This window comes from Quercus suber, unplaced genomic scaffold, assembly GCF_002906115.3.
Source record: "Quercus suber isolate HL8 unplaced genomic scaffold, Cork oak 2.0 scaffold_222, whole genome shotgun sequence".
NCBI lineage: Eukaryota > Viridiplantae > Streptophyta > Magnoliopsida > Fagales > Fagaceae > Quercus > Quercus suber.
Window position 1 is genome coordinate 423,257 of NW_027069680.1, and position 22,897 is coordinate 446,153.

Consider the following 22,897-nt stretch of genomic DNA (forward strand, 5'->3'; position numbering starts at 1 on the left):
AATACTAATTCTGTGTGTACTATAGTATGAATATATTTTCCTGTCTCCTTTTGGCTTTTTATGTTAATTCTAGGGGGGGAAATCTGAAGTACATACCACTCACACGGTTCATGTTTACACATGAATAATATTGTGGACCCACCACTATGTGGGCCCAGCTTGTAAATCTTCTGCCCTTAAAGTACTTTGATCAGATGATGGTTAGCTTTCACGTTTATAACATTCTTTTGAGCAGTCAAGAGTAGAATTACGAAGGGTCCAGAAATGATGTTTACACAACAGATAGATGGCCATGATTGCTTCTTTGTCTGATATTTCTCTCTCTCTCTCTCTCAACAATCTTAGAGTAAGGTTACAAGCACAACATTTTTTCATAACATTTCTTGCAACTATTGAGTTACACTTTCTTTTTTATATAATTTGACTCACCATTAGTACCATTTTAACATTTACTATTAACAATTTATCATCGTGACAATTATAAAATATTTTGCAAATTCTTTTTGTTATCCTAGAATTATTGAATTGTCCAAATGCATTGGCAGTGAGGAATATATATATATATATATATATATAGGGGTATATCTGTTTGACATTATACATTGTGAACATAAACAGAGGGCTAATTGGTTGAAACCAATCAAATGGTAAACAACCTTTGATTTAGTTCTCTCTTTTTGTCCAAAAGAATGAAGAATCAGGTTGCTCAGATTATCCAATTAGTTGACCTTTGACTAATCAAGAAATGGACCCTACATATCTTAACACTGTTTTCATGCTCTTGATTCTTTGCATGTGCCATAAATATATCTTGATATTTATATATTCTTATTGTGTTATAAATGGTTATTTCCTTTTTGTAGGGGAAATTAAATGTGCCCAGGAATTGCAATAATAATAAACAAGGATAATATTCAGCAATGCGAATGAAATATTCCACAAACTTTCAAGGTACATTTCACTTGGCAGCATCTTTGTGAGTTTAGGTGGTCATTTTGGAAGGGAGGAGAATAATACTTAGTATATATGTATTTTAAATTATAGATAGTTTCAGAGAAACAAAAATGTGGAATGAGAAGTAACTTTATGCGTGGGATTGAATTATTCTAGCATATATGTATATATATATATACACACGTACAATAAATAAAGATGATAAAGAGCTCGCAATGCTTGTTTTCTAACTATTATACATAGGAGCTGATAGGCCAAGAATATATTAACCCATTTGGCAACTTAATCAATTAATTTAGCCAAGTGAAATTAATTAGATTCAATTACATGCAATGAGCGTAGTAGCACAAACAAATCACCAAATAACTAAATGCAGCGGAAATTAAATTTGACACGGGTGATTTGTTTACGAATGGAAAAACTCATCGAGGTAAAACCTCACCAGGTGAATTTAAGGTCACCACTCTTAAGAATCCACTATTATCAAAACAAGCGGTTATAAGTAAAAGGAACCCCAATATCTAATACCAGCCTACAGTTAAACCCTTATCCCAATATCTAATTGGACTTGTAATGTAGTGACAATTTCTCCTTTCAGTGCACAGCTCTTAGTACGTGATTAACCAATCGATGCACGGATCCAAGTACCTAATATCAACCTACAATTGAACCCTTACCCCAATACCTAATTGGACTTGTAATGTAGTGACAATTTCTCCTTTTAATGCATGACTCTCAGTACGTGACTAACTAATCGATGCATAGATCCAAGTACGTGACTGTGAGAGTGCTTTTTTTTCTTAGCACACAGGCCTAAGTAGAGACAAAGATCTCGGGCCCAAATACTTGTTGTTTTGGTGGATTGGGCTTGGTTTACTGCAACTAAATGGAGCTTATTACGAACCAAGTTGTGCGCAAGTCACATAAAGCTCCTCAAGATGAAAAATGCAATTCTTTCTAAGCAATAAAATATCATTATAAGTGTTTTAGCCTTGTAAAATGACCATTTACTCTTACGAAATAAGTAAAATAAGTGTTCATAATATTCACAATGAGAAGGAGATTGAAATAGAGTATTTAAGGCTTATCTTTTATTGTATAAACATTTAAAAGAGTTTCTTCACTTGGTACCCCGGGGCGTACTGTCGTGGGATCCCGGAGCGTACTAGGCCTGTAAAAACCTAGATTGCTGGTTCACATAACTATATGATATTTTTCCATGTTTATTATGCAATAGAGTTTTGTCCTTTCCTTTTACCTCTATGGGTGCTACATAAAAACACACTATACAATACACATATCTTCAAATAATTATTAGTTTCTTAGATTAGAATATACATTTTAATACATATACATAAATGTAAATGAGTTTCATGAGAATGATTCAGCCACAAGGATCCTGGCCCAAATTCTCACAGACTTAGTGCTTTTGCACAAGACTTGTGGGATTTGGAACTCAAGTCCGAGTGGCTTTGCTTGGGCTTTGCCTTCCAAGATAGTTAGGTGAGAATGATTTTAGCAAGAAACAGTAAAGGAAGACAATGTAATAAAGGAGTACACCAAATAATTGTTAGAGATCCTCAAATCAATATGAGGTATTTCATTATTTTTCTTAATTATGGATTACAGTGTGCTCACTAAGACATGATACAAGGTTCAAATTAACTTAAAAATTGCAGACTTTGATGGTTTTTCAAACCTCTAAGACTTGTAAAGTTTGAATCCTTTCGAATCCAAGTATGTGCTATAGTGGCAATTTTCTGGGATATCGGGGGACAGTCCTCTGTTTTTCTTGAGTTTTACAGAGTTGCCTGATGCTCCTTAATGTTGGCTGCTTCCCCCTTTTTATAGTGTCATTTTAGGGTTTGGATACCATTGATTCTTCCCCCTTGACTCCTTGGGTACTAGAGCCCCTGTTATGCCAGCCATTCTGACCGTTGATTCTTTATTTGTTTCTTATAGTTTTCATCTTTTAGTCTTGTTTTCCTAAAAGCCACTTATTGACATTCCATTTTGGATAGCTGACGTTTACCCTCTTTCCTTTCAAGTCCTTTTACCTCTTGGACTTAGCTTTTTTGGCTGTCCTCCTTGCTGTCATTTTTCCCAAGTAAGCAAAATCCTTTCCTGCTGGGTTGAAGGTTTTCCAGCCACTTCCCTTTATAGTTCTTCATTCTGGGTTCCCCGGGGTACCAGCCTTTTGTTCATGAATTGTCACTCTCCAAGCTTTCTGATTCTTTGCTGCACCACTGGGTGCTTGGGAGAGAAATATTTGTTCTTCATTTCTTGTATTTCGTGGTACTCCTTTTGAGCTGTCTCAATCCCACTTTAGTTGTGCTGCACGTCCCGAGGATCCCGAGCCTCTAGCAGCCTTTGGGGATCCCAGCCCAGTACTTTCACTGGATTTCGCTAGACTTTTTAATGGCATTTTTTGCTGGAAATCTGAACATACATAGGGCCTTGATGTCGATTCTTCTTGCTGCACGAATTGGGCCTTCTTTAATTTTTATGGAATGGGCTTTGTTGTGAAATATTGGACCTCAACATTAGCCCCCCAAGCTCGTGGGTTACCTGTAGCCCACACGCAAGAAAATAAATTGTTTTTGGACACTTTCCTGCTTTGTAGAACCAATGTGTGGATTAAATAATTCTTGAGGGAAACTCCAAATGAATTACTACACTTCCTTCATGGAATGAACTAACATGTTGCCAAAGATTAGAATTCACCTTCATGTTAGTATTAAGCTGTAGATTGGTATTCAATTTTCCATAAAACAAATCAATTTTGTCAAATTAACATTTTTTGCGTCACTGCACTTATTGTATAATATTATTGTATGCATAAACGTATTTTACTTTTCACCCCCAAAAGTCTCTTCCCCATTTTATAATTCTATTTCTTTAACTTTTTTCTTTCTTTCTTTTAAGTTCTAAATATTTTAAATAACAATTTTCAGACTAAGATTGGACTAATATGATATATCTTGGAAAAAATTCCAACTATTCTCATCAAAAGTATTAATTATGATATATTAGAAAAAGTAAGCTGAATAACCAATAAGAGTATACTGCAATGTACATGGACTGGTATAATATGTGATGATGCCCTGGATAAAATTAAAACTTCACACAAATGCGGCTAGGAGATAATAGGTCGCATGTTTTACTGATGAATCCAACGAAATTAAAATCTTCCGAAACCAAACCGCTTGAAACTTTGCTAAAAATTAAGAAAACTAATAAAAAATTTGTCACCATGGCATTTCTGTGTTTTCAATAAGATTGTTGGTGTAAAGGGTGGTTGTTAAATCAATTATATAAAATCCTTGGGAAAATAAAATCAGCCTTGATTGCAGGGCCTTTTGAAAAATTAGTTATTTCATGTTTGTCATAAAGGTAACTTTTTAACTCACGACTTTTGTAAATTGCAATTCACATATCCATCATACTTTTCAAATATAATTCAAGCTGATTGTTTCTAAAAAAAAAAAAAAAAAAATCTTAATAGAATTTAAAGCTTCTCCAAAAAAGTGGGCAAATAAAATTAACTGAAAGTGGAAAGTCAAAAATAGACGAGGTCAGAGGTAGAAGCTGGAAAAGAGAGGAACACAAACAAAATAGGGTAAAAGAAGGGGGGGGAAGAACTCATGTAAGAAATGTAAGCCGGTAACCAACTTAAAATGTTTAAGAAGAATATGGAAACATAATTAATTAATATGCTTGCCCACACAGTGAGAGAGAAACATGTAGGTTTTTACAATGTGAGTTGGGTATGACTCTTGATACGAGGAGAAGAATTTTGATGTTAGGTTTATCTAATATTGGCCCTTGCTTCTATTTCACTCCATTTTCTGTTTTGACCATAGATTTTCCTTTCTTTGGCGTGGTACACACCACGTTTGTCTCTTCACAAAATTCATCCACATTTCCATGTAGTTTGATAGAATTCCGAGTCATTATATTTAGGCATTCCTAACTCACTTCGTTACTAGCTAAATCAATAAAATTGGCTTCTTCTTTTTCTCCGAAGATATTTGAAACATCTTTACTCTTGAATTTTGCCATTCAGATATTTGAAACAATGACTCCGGCTCTGAAGGAAGAGGACAAAGAATTAACAAACGACTTTAAAATAGGGTGTGGGAGAGGAGAACGGAAATGGACAAAATATATGTAAAAATGAGAACCTTTACATTCTCATTTTTAATTTTCCTTCAAAAACAATAACATTAGGAGTAAAGTAGGGGTGCAAATGGGCAGGTTATGAGTCGAAGCAGAAATGAGTTGGAGACATAATTTTTTTATTTATATATAAATTAAATACCTGTTACTCACCCAACTCATTTAATTTAATAACTCATTTATTTAACCCAAAATGACCCAAATACCCTGTTGACCTTCAAAATGACCAAAATACTTATGCACTTCCAAGATTTCTAATATACCATTGACCTTCAAAATTATCAAAATACTCTTGGAATTTTTAAAATGACCAAAAAAAAAAAAAAAACAAAAACAAAAAACAAAAATCCATGTTGGTTGGCAATCATATTATTGGCATTTGAACTTCTATGAGAGATTTTGTGGTGGGACAAGCGCAAAAATGTTACTGGACAATTGCATGTTCTTAGATAAAAATTTGAATACTTAACCTTTAATGGCTGGCATTATTACTTGGAAAACGTTTTTCATTTTTTTGGATGGAATCTGGATAACATAATCAAAGCGTGGTGGTGTGAGTTAATTTTTTTATTTTATTTTATTTTTTATATGGAAGATTTAATCTAGTGTGGTCATTTGAATCCATTTTTTCAATGCTAAATTGCATAAAGTTGCAATTTTTCCAAAAAGAACTCACAGGCCATTCGATCATGTCTTTTAAAAACAATAAAATCTAAACTAAAATCAAAATTGACCACGAGAGATTTTGAAATGTTGTTCAACATTTTAATTACTGAACCCCAATTAAAACAACTAGGCTTGACAGAGGTAAAAAATTGGCCTTTGCCCTTTTTAAAAAAACAATCTAACATTTTGCTCTCTTTCTCAAACTAATTAGGAAAATGCCCCTCTTTTGAAAATCGATTTTTTCAAAATTGAGTTAAGCCCTATAGTGGCATTTTCAAGGAGCCTATAGCGATGTTTTAAAGACTTATAGTGGCGTTTTGTAACTCGATCTCTATGACGTCGAGTTATAGGTAAAAAAAAAGAAAAAAAATTTGCATGTAACTTGACTTCATGAAAATCGAGTTACAAAACGCCACTATAGGCTCCTTAAAAACACCGTTATAGGGCTTCAGAATTTTTTTTTAATTTTTTTTTATAACTCGATTTTAAGAAAATCGAGTTTCAAAAGAGGAGTATTTCCCTAATTACTTTGGAAAAAGGGGCAAAATGCTTGATTTTTTTTTTTTTTTTGAAAGGGACATTTGCCCATTTTCTCCCTTGAAAGAGCTAAAGCTAGCAATATTCTAAATAACTAATTAGAAGTCCTCAACATCCTTGGACCACATTGACATTTGCCTTTTCTCTTAACAGAATTTCATAGACAAGAAATAACTTGATTCTCGGGGGTGTTTGGTACATGTACTTAAATAACAATTTTCAGTTTTTAAACAACATTAAACGTATTTTCACACATTTTTTTTATCCACATGTATTTCCAAAAAATACAAACAACGTTATTAGAATAATATTACCAAACGGGATTGTCAAACTTCTACTTTCTTCTTTACCCTAGAGTCGGTCCAGTGCACAATCTGCATCTCTCTGTTAAGGGACACAAAATTAGAACCAAGTAAAATTAGCCAAATCTATGAAATAAAAACTAAATCAAAATCTGTGGAATATAAAAGCAGTTCATGAATGATGGCTGTATTCCTATCCATTCATCTACCATACATGCTTATTTTCACCGATTAAAACTATCTAAGACAACTCAATGCTTCAGATTCGAAATAAGTCTAGAAAATTCACTTGCAATTCAACCTAAAGTGAAATAATAAACAAGGACACAATTGAACTGTGGAAATTGGTGTAGTCTAAAGCAATCTCAATTTCAAGTATAGCACGAAGTGCAAAACAAATCCTAAAGAAACCAAGCAATAGCAAACCTATTTTGTAGAAAAGTCTACCCAATGCCTTACTTTTAATTACATACTGTTAGACTTATGGTTAAGTGATTAAATTCATAATTTCCTAATAGCTTAAACTTTTGGGACNTTTATGTCTTCCTTTCCGTATCCATAAGTTTCTTTAGGATCTTCAAAATTAGTATATTATCCTTCCTCCTTCTGTCTTTTTTTTGTCCAAAGGATCCCTCGAACCATGGGTATTGTTTCCTTCTTCTGGGATGGGGGCCCCTTGGGATCCTGGAGATGGGATATTCTGACTCATCGTATACCCAGGTTCCTCCAAGATCTCTTCCTAAGCTATCATGTAAGATGGTGGTTCGGGATCCTTTTGTAGGCTACATTCAAGTCCCGCATGCCTTCATAAGTAAAATTCTGCCTTTCCTCCAGGTTTCTTCTTCTTCTTCTGGGATAGGAGCCCCTGAGGATCCTCGAGATGGGAGCTCCCGGGATCCTAACAATAGGATATTCTTCAACTGGAGCCAATTCATCATAAAGTATATTTTCCACAAAGTTTACTTTGTGCTGGATGAAAGGACTAGGATTGGCAGTGACTTTTGTGGACTTCTCGTTCAATCCCTCTTTCATGTACTAGTGGTACATTGAGAGGATTAGACAATACTTGTGATGTCATGGTTGGTCTTTAGAGTTAGTTGTAGGTGTCCTTCAATGGTCTCTGTATCTCCTCCAAATCTTGTTATTTCCATGGGTGGGCCCAATTGTTGAGCTATAAGAAATGATAGATGTAGTGTATAGTTGTTGAGCTTTCAATAATGTTGATTTTGCTGTTGACTTGCAATGTAGTGTTTTTATTGATTTTCTTCAAATATATTCAAGGCCCATCGCACAATAGGCTTTAACCCCCAGGACATCAGGTATTTGTTGAACCATGCTTGATCCACCTTCTCTTGATGCTATTGTGAAACTTCTATCAAAATTTTTTTATATTTTTTTTATTTTTTATGCCTCCATTTTTTTTTAATAACCATTTAACTTTGCTGGATCCATGGAAGTACTCAACTTTGTTGGAACCAAAGAATTGTTCCACTTTGCTAGAATCAGAAAACTATTCCATCAAGGAACAACTCGAAATTTTTTATGGAACCAAAGAACTACTTCATTTTGCTAGAACCATGGTTGGAAGCAAGGAACTACTCAACTTCTTTGAAATCAAGGAGCTACTCTATTTTGTTGGATTCGTGTCTAGAACCAGGGAACTACTCAGTTATATATATATATATACTGGAATTTAGGATCTTATTTGGAATCAAGGATCTCCTCAGCTTTGTTGGGATCAAGGATCTCTCAGGCTTTGCTTCCTGGTGTCAAGGATCTCCTCAGCTTTGCTGGGATCATGGAACTACTCCATTTTGCCAAATCCATGGGCGGAGCCAAGAAAACTTGTCTATTTTGTTAACTTGCGCCATATGAAATTATTATCAAGTTGCTGCAAAATTATTTAGCCCCACAATGTGAGGCAATTACTTTGCTATGTAATTTACATCTCATCAAGCCTCTTTGATTCGCTTACTTCTCTTCTTTTTTTTTTCTTTTTTTTTTTTAAAGAAATGAAACAATATTATGAATTTTTTTTAAAAGAAAATAAATCAGCCCCCAAACGTGAGGCAATTGCTTTATTGTGTAGCTTATACAAACTTCATTCCATCAATCTCTTTTTTTTTTTATTTGCTCACTTCTCCATTTTTTTTAGCAATGAGACAATGTTTTGATTGTTAAAATATTATTACATGACCCCTATTACCCCCATTTTGTAAAGAGTAGAATCCTCATGAGAAACAAAATTTTGCTTCTTCTAGCTGAGTTCAATATTTATTTTCAATTTTTTGGTTGTACTCTATAGGTTGGCTGTACTCTCAAAACACCTTTAGTATTAGTTAAGTTTTTATGAGACCAGTGAGTTGCCTTTGGAGGCCAATGGTACAAAGTAGTTTCACACCACCAATACCTCATTTAACAAGCATCTTTAAGTTTTGGACTTCAAAGTTTAGGACTAAACTAACTGCATAAATGCTAATCAAAGTTTAGGACCTCATTTTATTTATTTATTATTTTTCAAAACTAATTGATTCAGCTGGGTAGTTATCTTTTATGAACATCTTTAAATGAGGTCCATTTAATTGGAAGATGAGTATGACAACTAAACTTATTTATGATTCTATATTGTGTAGAACAAGTGTCTACTTCTATTATTAAACAATACAATGCTTTTGCTTTCATGCAACGTAGTGATAGCTATCCATTTGCAAACCATAAACTTTAGTCCATTATGTTCAAAATATAAAATGGAGAAAATAATGATGCATAAAACTTATCTTGTGTTGGGAAGTTCCCCAAAATTCCATATAGAGTCCCTTGGTAGAACGTTCGTTGGAGGAACCCGCACTTTTGGGATCTTGATGTTGAATGCACTAAGAGGAACTTTCCTTCCTCTAGGTGTTTCCTAGCTTTGGAGCCATGCTTGCGAAGGGACTGCTTTTTCCTCTCCTTTTTTCCAAGTCCCCAGCGGAGTCGCCAAAATGTGAGAGTGCTTTTTTTTTTCTTAGCACACAGGCCCAAGCAGAGACAAGGATCCCGGGCCTAAATACTTGTTGTTTTGGTGGACTGGGCTTGGTTCACTACAGCTAAATGGGGCTGATTACGAACCAAGTTGTGTGCAAGTCACATAAAGCTCCTCAAGATGAAAAATGCAATTCCTCCTAAGCAATAAAATACCATTATAAGTGTTTTAGCCTCGTAAAATGACTATTTACTCCTACGAAATAAGTAAAATAAGTGTTCATAATATTCACAATGAGAAGGAGATTGAAATAGAGTATTTAAGGCTTATCTTTTATTGTATAAACATTTAAAAGAGTTTCTTCACTTGGTACCCCGGCGCATACTGTCGTGGGATCTCGAGGCGTACTAGGCTTGTAAGAACCCAGATTGCTGGTTCATGCAACTATATGATCTTTTTCCATGTTTATTATACAATAAAGCTTTATCCTTTTCCTTTACCTATATGGGTGCTACATACCTTAAAATAATTGTTAGTTTCTTAGATTAGGATATACATTTTAATACATATACATATATGTAAATGAGTTTCATGAGAATGATTCAGCCACGAGGATCCTGACCCCAATTCTCACAAACTTAGTGCTTTTGCACAAGACTTGTGGGATTTGGAACTCAAGTCCGAGTGGCTTTACTTGGGCTTTGCCTTCCAAGATAGTTAGGTGAGAAGAATTTTAGCAAGAAACAGTAAAGGAAGACAATGTAATAAAGGAATACACCAAATAATTGTTAGAGATCCTTAAATCAATATGAGGTATTTCATTATGTTTCTTGATTGTGGATTACAGTGTGCTCACTAAGACATGATACAAGGTTCAAATTAACTCAAAAATTGCAGACTTTGATGGCTCTTCAAACCTCTAAGACTTGCAAAGTTTGAATCCTTTTGAATCCATGTATGTGCTATAGTGGCAATTTTCTGGGATACCGAGGGACAGTCCTCTGTTTTCTTGAGTTTTACAGAGTTATCTTAACAATTCTCTTATAGTTTTTCTATTCTGCCTGATGCTCCTTAATGTTGGCTGCTTCCTCCTTTTTATAGTGTCATTTTAGGGTTTGGATACCATTGATTCTTCTCCCTTGGCTCCTTGGGTACTAGAGCCCCTATTATACCAGCCATTATGACCGTTGATTCTTTCTTTGTTTCTCATAGTTTTCATCTTTTAGTCCTGTTTTCCTAAAGGCCACTTACTGACATTCCATTTTGGATAGCTGACGTTTACCCTCTTTCCTTTCAAGTCCTTTTACCTCTTGGACTTAGCTTTTTTGGCTGTCCTCCTTGCTGTCATTTTTCACGAGTAAGCAGAATCCTTTCCTGTTGGGCTGAAGGTTTTCCAGCCACTTCCTTTTATAGTTCTTCATTCTGGGTTCCCCGGGGTACCAGCCTTTTGTTCATGAATTATCACTCTCCAAGCTTTCTAATTCTTTGTTGCACCACTAGGTGCTTGAGAGGGAAATATTTGTTCTTCATTTCTTGTATTTCGTGATACTCCTTTTGAGCTGTCTCAATCCCACCTTAGTTGTGCTGCACGTCCTGAGGATCCCGAGCCTCTGGCAGCCTCTGGGGATCCCAACCTAGTTCTTTCACTGGATTTCGCTGGACTTTTTAATGGCATTTTTTGCTGGAAATTTGAACATACATAGGGCCTTGATGTCGATTCTTCTTGCTGCATGAATTGGGCCTCCTTTATTTTTTATGGAATGAGCTTTGTTGTGAAATTTTAGACCTCAACAATGACTAACACACCAACTTGAGAAAGGTGTTGGTTGCAAAGTTTTTTAGTTCATTTAAACGATGAAGATCAAGAAGCTCCTTAGTTACAAAATCCTTGGCACAAAGACGCAGCAGCTTCTACAAAGAATATGATGAACTAGGGCAATTTTGTCTCCAGTCACACTATGCATGCAACAACAATTGCAACAACCTTTGCATCCCTTTTGATGGCCCTTAAAATAATCCTTATATATGTCTAGGGTTGTGAGAAAAGAAACCCTACACAAATATACTTGGATATGCATGTAAACAGATTTAAAAATCTGAATTTTGTAATTCTCGATAGATACTATTTCTGTTAAGCAGTTGTCGAAGATCAGCATTAAACCTCGATAGATATTATTTGTTGAGATATCTGTTGAGATTTAATGAACATCACTTCTTCACTTGTTTCTTGGATAGACTTGCATGACTTCAATACTAGACTCAAACTCTTATTCTTTAAAGTACAAACTCATCCTAAATCTACCAAATTACAAGTAAAGTACATTTTGTCAAAGGATTAGCCAATTTACAATAACATATGTTCTAATAAGTTTCACATATGTCCTAACAATCTTCCTATTTGGCAATCCGTGACAAAATTACAACAAAAAAAATAAAGTATGAGAGAAGTTATAAACCACTAAACTCAAAATCACTTGTTGAGTACAATAAAATCTAATCCTAACACAAACTCTTGAAAATTTTTGCAAGAAGAGAGTTCATGGCATGATAGATTTTGACAACTTGTCTTTCTGAAACACTTTAAACAAAACTCATCAAGGCATCTTAGTGTGAAACAGAAATAAAAGATTGCATACATAAAGAAACATGTGTATAAAGAGAGAAAAGAAACAATACATGGAGAGATAGGCGAATAATAACACACATCATCATATATAAATGAGAAATGAGTACAATGTATGTTATAAAAAAAAAAGGACCGGTGTACTAAAGGATAATGTAACTAAGATAAAGAAAAGAAAAGTACAGATGTCCTCACTACATCCCTAAAAAAATATAAACACCCCCCCTATAAAAAAATGTCCTATCCTAACTCTCCCCTTAAATACATGATTACTCTCAACCCAAAACTACTCTCCCTTTTTTTCATGAATGACAAAGGGTAAGTCACTAAGAAGTCGTCTCATCATCACTGGAAGAGCTAGTATCCTCATCCTCATCCTCATTATCAGTACCATCATCAACATCCTCATCCTTAGAAGCCTCTAGAGAAGGAGAGGGAGAAGCGACGAAGTCACCAAGTCACACCTGTCGTCGTGCGATACGATTGACATGAGTGTTCACCTGATACAACTCAGTAGTGAGTGTATCAAGGTAAGCATTCTTGCGCTGAAGCTATGCCATGACTGCCTTAAGGGTCACACCACTTGCAGAAGAAGAAGGAGCAGAGATGGATGGAATGAAGGGGGTTGGAGAATCCGTTGTATAGGTTCGCGGCTGCTTCAGTCAAAGCTGGGCCTCGCTTCGTCAAACAGATGCCGTGCTAATGGCATCCATGATCATGAAGTGAGGAGACTTGGTAATAGGGATAGAAATATGGCGAATAATTTGCGCAATAGCCGAAGGGAAAAAGAGCTTATCACGGGTTGTTGTATCCCTATAGACATCGATAAGAAAGAGAATGAAGTGAGAAGGAAAGTCTATAAAGAGGTCCTTGATGAGGGATAGCAAAAACCAAGCATGAGACTTTGTAATAGAGTTATAGTGAGACAAAGGATGGAGAATAAAAGTCATCACCATGTTTAGGAACCTCGGATCTTTTGCAAAGCCCGAGCATGAGATGTTTTGGAGCTCAATCCATGAAGAAGGTGTCTCATAGAAGAAAGACAGAAGTTCTTCCTTAGACACAGTCCTCAGAGTGGACAAGCGGGGTAATTAGGATGTGATACTCGCAGAACATGTAGTATCTCGGAAACAAGCTCCGAAGTAACTACGATACATGTACCTCTAATATGCGTAGCAAACTGAGGTATGGGGGTATCAATACTATGCATATTGGAGTAGAACTCCTGTATGATCACGATAGTACAACTCACTGGCATCTCACAGAGAGATTCCCATCCCCGACTGTGAATGACATCGGGTAGAGCAGTATCGAAAAAGTTCAATAGAACCACATGTTACTCTGAATGAACACCACGTTTAGAGAAGTTCTCCAAGAAGTCCTTATGGGCCTTCTCATCATGGAATCAAATGTGAAGAGGAGTAGCAGAAGAAGATGTCTCAGAATGAAGAGGGTTCCGAGACGGAGTGGATTTGTGCTTGGATGCCATGCGCAATCTATCCGAGAGAGAAAGGGAGAGAAATAGAAAAACACAATCACAATAGAGTACCAACAAAAGAAAAGAGAGGGTACGTATGCATGAAAAATATATAAACATGTGACGTGCTAAAGGAAGTTGCATCATGGGTTCAATCCAATCTAAACCTATCAGCACACAATTTTCAACATATAAACACACATCTAAGTGCATGAAACATTGTGAAAATGTAAATGGAATGCAATGCATGATCATATAACATCAAATAAGCAACACGTAACCCAAAAATTTCACAAAAAACTCAAAAGTTTTCCAAAACCCCAAAAATTACACAAAACCCCAAAAACTTTGGTCTAATGCGTGAAATGCATGAAGAAAGAAGGATTAGAAGATCATACCAGAGGAGAAAAACACGATCTAGGTCAAAATCCAAGTGGGGAAGGTGAAGGGAATGAGGGAAGAGTGCTTGGAGGGAGAGAAAAGAAATTTCTGTTGAGGGAGAAATGAGAAAGTGAGATCTGATTTCGCGTTGAACCTATTTAAAAAAATCGCATCTCGATGAATTGAGGATCTATCGAGCACTAAATCTCGACAGATATGAATCTGTCGAGGTGCTATCGAGAATCTGTCGACAGCAAAATCACCTTGATGGATTGAAAAGCTGTTGAAAAGCTATTGGACAAACAAAAACTTTCACGATGGATCGAGAATCTGTTAAAAAGCTATCAAAACAAATTCCAGAAAGTTTCGATGGATTGAATTTGCGATAAAATCTGTCGAGAAAAGAAGTCCAAGAGGCTCGATAAATAGAAAGCTGTTGAGGATCTGTTGAGAAGCTGTCAAGATTGATAAAAGACAGTTTTTCAAAGAGAGGAAAAACACACAGAAATGAATGCAAAGAAGCAAGCTACTCAACCAAAGATCCAATCAACTTTTTAAGCTTTCAAAAACATCTTTCAACAAGAAAATGCAAAGCATTCATAGATTCAAACCACACACACACACACACACAAAACAAATCTAACAAATTTTATATTTCAAAAACAAGTTAATGCAGTTTAGTAAGCATATATTAACACATGTATTCCTTGTGATGGCCAAATTACATTGTACTTACACATGTATCAAAAGAAGCAAAGAATATGCATGTTGTGTGTGAAAACATCGCAAAAGTGCATAAGTGTCTCAAGTTATGATGATTTGAGATATGAGAAAATCAATTTTAACTCACACACAATCATTGCCGCTTGATGGGGACTATCACCTTCGAGGTACATCTTATAACTCTCACATCTTCTAAAAACACGCTTGCAACCATATTTAAAAGTGTTTTTATTATTTTTGCTTTTATTTTCTTTGCATATTCTTTTTCTTTTTAGCATATCATGCATGCACATATAAGTGAGAGAAGAAATGCCCAATTATGTTAAGCTTTAAACATCATAATTTTGCTATGCCAAAGCACACAAATGTTATTCATGATTGGCGGGCTTTAGTGGTGAGATGATTATTTATGCCTTTTTCTTAGGATTTTTTAGTCATTCCTGTCAAAAAGAGTGCTATAAGTACAAAAGATTACTTAATCGTACTCATCACAAACACGAGCCATAAAACTCACTTGCTTAGTTGTGCATTGAAATGCTCATCTAAATTATACAGGATACAAAGTATAGAAAACTGTATTTCAATGGCCATCCATGATACACAAGTACCAATGTACACAAAAACACACACTGTTTTTGTATTTTTTTGATTTTTTTTAAAAATTTTTATGAAAAATAAAATTAAGCAAAACTGAAAACAAACAAATAAAAACATGTTAAACAAAACACAGCATAAAACTAGACTAACTCAAAAACAAGAAAGCAAAACACATAAGTAATGCATAAACAAAAAGAGGGAGAAAGAGAAAAAGTGACTAAATCACTTTGAGCATTTTTTCTTCCACACCTTGGAAGAATCTTTCCGTTGAGCGAACCTTTGATCTGGCGGTGAGGGGGAAGAACTAAATCCGTTCAAGTTCGAAGGGAACATGAGGGCCTTAAGAAGATCTCCAAGAGGAGTAAAAGAGGATGGAAACTGATTCTAGTTTCCAAATAAGATCATACTATTGCTATGTTGAGTGGCTAATCACTTGTAGCAATTTGGATGAGTATGCTCTGAAGCTCAACAGTGATGATAGAGATGCTGCTTCTTCTGTTTAAACTTTTGGTTACTACCCTTCTTAGTCCTAGGGTTTCTAGTCTCTTTCTTTTCAAGTGTAGGGTTGCTCCTAAAATTGATTTGGCATTGTCTACATTCTTACTAGTTATATCAGTTTTACATTCATTGTTCTTAGAATTAACAATATTAGCATGTGAGACAAACACAGTAGTACTAGAAGAAGCAATATTAGGAGAAGAGAAATCATACCCCAAAATGGTTCTATCAGAAGCTGATTTTTGAAAGCTAAGCATCTCATTAAGCTTTGCACTGGAAGTCCTCTCCAATTTAGCTCTGGCCTGTGACAATTCTACTTCAAACTTCTTGGACTTTTTTGCCAAGAAATTGTTCTCAAACCGCAGTGCTCCAATGGTCTGATTAGCTTCGTCAAACTTTATAGTGAGCTATTCTCGATCAAGTTCCACTTCACTTAGCTTCTTGTTGGCCAGCCTATACAGTTTCTCATGCTTTTCGAAGACCTTATACAACTTTTCATAGGTTGTATGGATGTCATCCCACTCATCAATCTTCTTAAACTTAAACTCCACCAAGTCCTCTTCAACAATCCCCTCAATAGGATTTACTGTGGCAGTGAAGGCATTCAAGATTTCCTCGTCATCATTGCATCTAAGTCATCCTCAGGCTCGATGTCACTTAAGGTAGCAGCAAGGAACTTGCTTTTCCTAATAGTCTTGAGATATGTTGGACATTCTTGTTTCATGTGTCCAAAACCTTGACATCTGAAGCACTTTGGTCCGGAAGGAGTAGTGTACTAATCGCCTTCCTTAGCATCCTTCTTCCCTCTATCTAGGCTCTTGAATTGTGAAGAACTAGATTGCTTACGGTTCTTGTTGAATCCTTTTGCATTGGCATTCTTCATAAATTTCTTGAATTTCCTGGTGGTATAGGATTTCATCTTAGAATCTTCATTATCAAAAGACTCATCTATATCACTGGTTTTGGCCTTCAGTGCCATGCTCATGCTTTTGCTTGATTTCCCAATCTTAGTTAAACCTAATTCATAGGTTTGCAAGTTGCCAACCAGCTTTGTTAAAGGAATTTTGTCAATGTCCTTTGATTCCTCAATGGTGGTGATCTTGGCATGGAATCTCTCCGGTAGAGATCTGAGCACCTTTCTTACAACCTTGGGTTCAGAAATGGTTTCTCCAAGATTAAAGGCGGAGTTGACTATGTCCTTCAGTTTGGCATAGAACTCATCAAACGACTCATCCTCTTCTATCTTAATTTCTTCAAAGCTTGTGGTAAGCCTTTAAAATTTTGAATTCTTGACAGTCTTAGTCCCTTCGTAGGTTGTTTGGAGGATAGTCCATGCTTCCTTAGCAGTTTCTGTAGAGGATATCTTCTTAAAATCTTCATTGGTGATAGCACTGAATAAAGCATTCAATGCTCTGCTGTTGAAATTTGCCACTTTGATCTTAGCATCATCCCAATCAGCCAGTGCTTCCTTTGGCTTAGTCCAGCCAATCTCTGCGACTTGCCACACCTTCTTATCTAAGGACTGCAAGAAAACTCTCATGCGTACTTTTCAGTATGCATAGTTAGTGACATCAAATAAAGGAAGTATAATTAAAGATTGTCCTCTATTCATGACAAACAAGGGTTAATGGATCACACACCAAAGATTAACCCTAATCAGAATGTGTCTGCTCTGATATCACTTGATAGCTATTGACCTTTTTGGTAACTTAATCAATTAATTTAGCCAAGTGAAATTAATTAAATTCAATTACATGCAATGAGCGTGGTAACACAAACAAATCACGAAATAACTGCAGCATAAATTAAATTTGACACGGGTGATTTGTTTATGAATAGGGAAAACTACCGAGGCAAAACCTCACCGGGTAAATTTAAGGTCACTACTTCTGAGAATCCACTATTATAAAAATAAGTGGTTACAAGTAAAAGAAATCTCAGTACCTAATACCAACCTACAGTTGAACCTTTACCCCAATACCCAATTGAACTTGTAATATAGTGACAATCTCTCTTTTCAATGCATGACTTTCAGTACGTGACTAACCAATCGATGCACGAATCTAAGTATGTGACTAACACACTAACTTGAAAAATATGTTGACTGCAAAGTTCTTCAGTTTATCCAAACAATGAAGATCAAGAAACTCCTTAGTTACAAAAACCTTGACGCAAAGACACAGCAACTTCTATAAAGAATATGATAAACTAAGGCAATTTTGTTTCCAGTCACAATATGCGTGCAAGAACAATTGCGACAACCTTTGCATCCCTTTTGACGGCTTTTAAAATAATTCTTATATATGTCTAAGATTGTAAGAAAAGAAACCCTATAAAAATACACTTGGATATGCATGAAAACAGATCTGGAAATTTAAACTTCATAATTCTCGATAGATACTATTTCTTTTGAGTAGCTGTCGAGCATCAGCATTAAACCTCGATAGATATTATCTGTTGAGATATCTGTCGAGTTTTAATGAATAACATTTCTTTACTTGTTTCTTGGATAGACTTGCATGGTTTCAATACTAAACTTGAACTCTTATTCCTTGAAGTACTAAACTCAACCTAGATTTATCCAATTACAAATAAAGTGTGTTTTGTCAAAGAATTAACCAATTTACAATAACATATGTTCTAAGAAGTTCCACATATGTCCTAATATGAGCAATTAGGAAGAGCACAATAATAGAATGGCATTCCTTGGCATTAAAACTATCAGATCCCAAACTAATCACTTATTTGTCATCCTGAGTAATGCTACAAATACAAACTATTTTACAATATTTTTACAAACTGCTGATGTGGCTTTAGTAATTTTCAAATAATTATTGATAAACATAAATGTGATGTTAGTTGTGGACCCATATTAGAACTAATAAGAATTTGTCATATCAATAATTTGTAAAAATGTTGTAAAATAGTTTGTGGCTGTAGCATTACTCTTGACATTCCCCCATTTTTTTATTTTTTTTTATACAAGATAAAATTTCTATTCTAACATAATCTAAGTGTATATGTGTGTGAAGTTCCCTTCTGGATACTTGAATTCCGGCCCTTTCCTCCAACACTCTACCAACATTTATACTTGTGAAGTGACCATCGCACCAATGATGCAAGGTCTTGCCATCCTTATAAGAGCAACAGATATATAAAAGAGTTCACAATCATTAATTGCTAACAATTTATTAAAATAATAAATTATGATTGATGTAATGCAATGTCATTTTTTCATGACACCACTAATAAAGTTTTTATTGTTTACTAGCCGTAACATATCACCTCAATAATTTAACATTTTCTGCGTCACTGCACTTATTGTATAATTTTATTGTATGCATAAAAAACATATCACCTCAATAATTTAACATTTTTTGCGTCACTGCACTTATTGTATAATATTATTGTATGCATAAACGTATTTTACTTTTCACCCCCAAAAGTCTCTTCCCCATTTTATAATTCTATTTCTTTAACTTTTTTCTTTCTTTTCTTTTAAGTTCCTAAATATTTTTAAATAACAATTTTCAGACTAAGGATTGGACTAATATGATATATCTTGGAAAAAAATTCCAACTATTCTCATCAAAAGTATTAATTATGATATATTAGAAAAAGTAAGCTGAATAACCAATAAGAGTATACTGCAATGTACATGGACTGGTATAATATGTGATGATGCCCTGGATAAAATTAAAACTTCACACAAATGCGGCTAGGAGATAATAGGTCGCATGTTTTACTGATGAATCCAACGAAATTAAAATCTTCCGAAAACCAAACCGCTTGAAACTTTTGCTAAAAATTAAGAAAACTAATAAAAAATTTGTCACCATGGCATTTCTGTGTTTTCAATAAGATTGTTGGTGTAAAGGGGTGGTTGTTAAATCAATTATATATAAATCCTTGGGAAAATAAAATCAGCCTTGATTGCAGTGGCCTTTTGAAAAATTAGTTATTTTCATGTTTGTCATAAAGGTAACTTTGTAACTCACGACCTTGTTAAATTGCAATTCACATATCCATCATACTTTTCAAATATAATTCAAGCTGATTGTTTCTAAAAAAAAAAAAAAAAAAAAAAAAAAAATCTTAATAGAATTTAAAGCTTCTCCAAAAAAGTGGGCAAATAAAATTAACTGAAAGTGGAAAGTCAAAAATAGACGAGGTCAGAGGTAGAAGCTGGAAAAGAGAGGAACACAAACAAAATAGGGTAAAAGAAGGGGGGGGAAGAACTCATGTAAGAAATGTAAGCCGGTAACCAACTTAAAATGTTTAAGAAGAATATGGAAACATAATTAATTAATATGCTTGCCCACACAGTGAGAGAGAAACATGTAGGTTTTTACAATGTGAGTTGGGTATGACTCTTGATACGAGGAGAAGAATTTTGATGTTAGGTTTATCTAATATTGGCCCTTGCTTCTATTTCACTCCATTTTCTGTTTTGACCATAGATTTTCCTTTCTTTGGCGTGGTACACACCACGTTTGTCTCTTCACAAAATTCATCCACATTTCCATGTAGTTTGATAGAATTCCGAGTCATTATATTTAGGCATTCCTAACTCACTTCGTTACTAGCTAAATCAATAAAATTGGCTTCTTCTTTTTCTCCGAAGATATTTGAAACATCTTTACTCTTGAATTTTGCCATTCAGATATTTGAAACAATGACTCCGGCTCTGAAGGAAGAGGACAAAGAATTAACAAACGACTTTAAAATAGGGTGTGGGAGAGGAGAACGGAAATGGACAAAATATATGTAAAAATGAGAACCTTTACATTCTCATTTTTAATTTTCCTTCAAAAACAATAACATTAGGAGTAAAGTAGGGGTGCAAATGGGCAGGTTATGAGTCGAAGCAGAAATGAGTTGGAGACATAATTTTTTTATTTATATATAAATTAAATACCTGTTACTCACCCAACTCATTTAATTTAATAACTCATTTATTTAACCCAAAATGACCCAAATACCCTGTTGACCTTCAAAATGACCAAAATACTTATGCACTTCCAAGATTTCTAATATACCATTGACCTTCAAAATTATCAAAATACTCTTGGAATTTTTAAAATGACCAAAAAAAAAAAAAAAACAAAAACAAAAAACAAAAATCCATGTTGGTTGGCAATCATATTATTGGCATTTGAACTTCTATGAGAGATTTTGTGGTGGGACAAGCGCAAAAATGTTACTGGACAATTGCATGTTCTTAGATAAAAATTTGAATACTTAACCTTTAATGGCTGGCATTATTACTTGGAAAACGTTTTTCATTTTTTTGGATGGAATCTGGATAACATAATCAAAGCGTGGTGGTGTGAGTTAATTTTTTTATTTTATTTTATTTTTTATATGGAAGATTTAATCTAGTGTGGTCATTTGAATCCATTTTTTCAATGCTAAATTGCATAAAGTTGCAATTTTTCCAAAAAGAACTCACAGGCCATTCGATCATGTCTTTTAAAAACAATAAAATCTAAACTAAAATCAAAATTGACCACGAGAGATTTTGAAATGTTGTTCAACATTTTAATTACTGAACCCCAATTAAAACAACTAGGCTTGACAGAGGTAAAAAATTGGCCTTTGCCCTTTTTAAAAAAACAATCTAACATTTTGCTCTCTTTCTCAAACTAATTAGGAAAATGCCCCTCTTTTGAAAATCGATTTTTTCAAAATTGAGTTAAGCCCTATAGTGGCATTTTCAAGGAGCCTATAGCGATGTTTTAAAGACTTATAGTGGCGTTTTGTAACTCGATCTCTATGACGTCGAGTTATAGGTAAAAAAAAAGAAAAAAAATTTGCATGTAACTTGACTTCATGAAAATCGAGTTACAAAACGCCACTATAGGCTCCTTAAAAACACCGTTATAGGGCTTCAGAATTTTTTTTTAATTTTTTTTTATAACTCGATTTTAAGAAAATCGAGTTTCAAAAGAGGAGTATTTCCCTAATTACTTTGGAAAAAGGGGCAAAATGCTTGATTTTTTTTTTTTTTTTGAAAGGGACATTTGCCCATTTTCTCCCTTGAAAGAGCTAAAGCTAGCAATATTCTAAATAACTAATTAGAAGTCCTCAACATCCTTGGACCACATTGACATTTGCCTTTTCTCTTAACAGAATTTCATAGACAAGAAATAACTTGATTCTCGGGGGTGTTTGGTACATGTACTTAAATAACAATTTTCAGTTTTTAAACAACATTAAACGTATTTTCACACATTTTTTTTATCCACATGTATTTCCAAAAAATACAAACAACGTTATTAGAATAATATTACCAAACGGGATTGTCAAACTTCTACTTTCTTCTTTACCCTAGAGTCGGTCCAGTGCACAATCTGCATCTCTCTGTTAAGGGACACAAAATTAGAACCAAGTAAAATTAGCCAAATCTATGAAATAAAAACTAAATCAAAATCTGTGGAATATAAAAGCAGTTCATGAATGATGGCTGTATTCCTATCCATTCATCTACCATACATGCTTATTTTCACCGATTAAAACTATCTAAGACAACTCAATGCTTCAGATTCGAAATAAGTCTAGAAAATTCACTTGCAATTCAACCTAAAGTGAAATAATAAACAAGGACACAATTGAACTGTGGAAATTGGTGTAGTCTAAAGCAATCTCAATTTCAAGTATAGCACGAAGTGCAAAACAAATCCTAAAGAAACCAAGCAATAGCAAACCTATTTTGTAGAAAAGTCTACCCAATGCCTTACTTTTAATTACATACTGTTAGACTTATGGTTAAGTGATTAAATTCATAATTTCCTAATAGCTTAAACTTTTGGGACTATCAGTAATTTAATATGGTATCAGAGCAGGAGATCCTGAGTTCAATTCCTGGCTTTACTTTACCTCCTATTTAAAATGTTAAATTCCCACTTGTTGGGCCCCCACTTATTAAGGGGAAGTTTAGGCCCACAAGTGAGGGGAAGTGTTAGACTTATGGTTAAGTGATTAAATTCACAATATCC